Here is a 1,749-nt window from a genome sequence, read left to right as displayed (position 1 = left end):
CAAGAAAACTATTTCATACTTATACACTCGCCGTCTTGTATTCACATATAATGACTCTATTCGCATTTCACAATAGATACACACTATCACACGTATAACATCTTTATTATGACCATGTCAAATCTACAAAAATACCTTCTACTAAAAAACTTAAACCATTAATACCCATGGTGTATGAGATATTACCTGAAAGTACCTCGTTTAAACACCTCGGCTTAACGTTCACAGGACACATAACTTGGAGCAGATATATTGAGGGATTGCCAATGCCGCTGCAAAGAAGGTGAGCTCTCTTTATCGTGCTAGAAAGTTACTTACGCCTGCGAGTATCCTGTACGTCAATAAAGCAACGATTCTCCCATGTATGGAATATTGCAATCACATTTGGGTGCATCTGCTACTAGTCATTTACTCTTACATTGGGTTCAAAAGAAAGCCGCCAAACTAATAGGTCTCAAACTGACATTTAGGCTTCAACTGCTGCAACGTTTGCCTGTCGTACAAGTATTTTAATGGAAGGTACCCCGAAGATCTACAAGCCAATGTAATCTGTCGACATAAAAACCTGAAGAATCCCGAAAAGCAGCAAGATCTAACATCTACACCATAGAAATCCCCAGATGTAAGGAAGTCTTCTACTCTAATAGTTTCTTTCCTAGTTCTGTTAGTCTGTGGAATTACCTACCGGCTTACTGCTTCCCTGTGATTATTGATATGTAGGAGTTCAAGTATGATGCAAACATACATCTTGCTGCTCAACTACCTAAATAGCATCCTTGAAAATTATCACCGAAGTAGTAGCCCTATAAATCAAAAGGGCACTGTGCTTCGTTCGGGGTGAAAATACAATGGAAAAAAAAACAGCTTAAATCAACAAATATTAACAAGCCGCGCGTGCGTGATACCCTTCTGGTGTTTCATATTAGATGACACAAAACAAAATAGTGAGGAAATGATGAATGTGAGAAGTATGAAGGGCCAACGGAGCATTCACATTGTCGCCAAGTTTCAGAAAAATCTAATGGACGGGGCAAGTGTCCTTTTTTGGCATTTTGGGGGCATTTGTAACCATTTTGAGTTCCTGGGAATGCAGAATCCTAATGAAAATTGACAAACGGGGCAGTTTAACGCCTTAAGGCATGTATATTTGAATTCAGCACCATGGAAAACCACCATATAGACATATACGGCATAATCACGTTGACACACCAGTTCCCATCAGATCACCGAAGTTAAGCAACGTTCAGCCTGGTCATTACTAAAATAGGTGACCAATTTGGGAAGACCAGGTGCTGTATGTAGGAGGACTTCGACACCTCCCTGCTAAAAGTTGCAAAAACCTAAGGTCGTCATCTCCCCTAACGGGTATATACATGCTACTGGGGACCGCTTGTGAATTTCATACTCCCATGAAACTTCCTCCTTTAGAGGCAGCCGGTTAAACCCTGAATATGGTTGGTGCTGACTGCACACACACACACACTACATAGACATACATATCACGTTTTTAAGCAATATGCAAAAACAACTCCAAAAAGGCATTTTTTTTAGCCCTAAATGTTCCAGAGGTATGCGAACCAAAATTTTGTTAGGGTCACCATTACTGAATTCATATTAAGAACAGTGGTCTCACAATTTGGCCAAGTTTTAGGAAAATCTAATGGAGTGATGAAACGCTATGGGGCAAAAAGTGTCATTTGGGGCCATTTTGGAGTATTTACATATGTTTAGGAGGAAGACTTCTCAACC

The 1,749-nt window shown here is 40.0% G+C and overlaps 1 pseudogene; it reads left to right on the top strand.

Moving 5' to 3' along the window:
* The first annotated feature begins 1,182 nt into the window (after positions 1-1,182).
* LOC145284112 (5S ribosomal RNA) lies at positions 1,183-1,301 on the top strand (annotated as a pseudogene).
* Positions 1,302-1,749: the final 448 nt, after the last annotated feature.

The sequence above is a fragment of the Euprymna scolopes genome, chromosome 8, assembly GCF_053919585.1.
Source record: "Euprymna scolopes isolate OS-2025 chromosome 8, ASM5391958v1, whole genome shotgun sequence".
NCBI classification, from domain to species: domain Eukaryota; kingdom Metazoa; phylum Mollusca; class Cephalopoda; order Sepiida; family Sepiolidae; genus Euprymna; species Euprymna scolopes.
The sequence above is the reverse complement of the archived record's forward strand: the minus strand, read 5'-3'. Positions and strand labels throughout refer to the sequence as shown.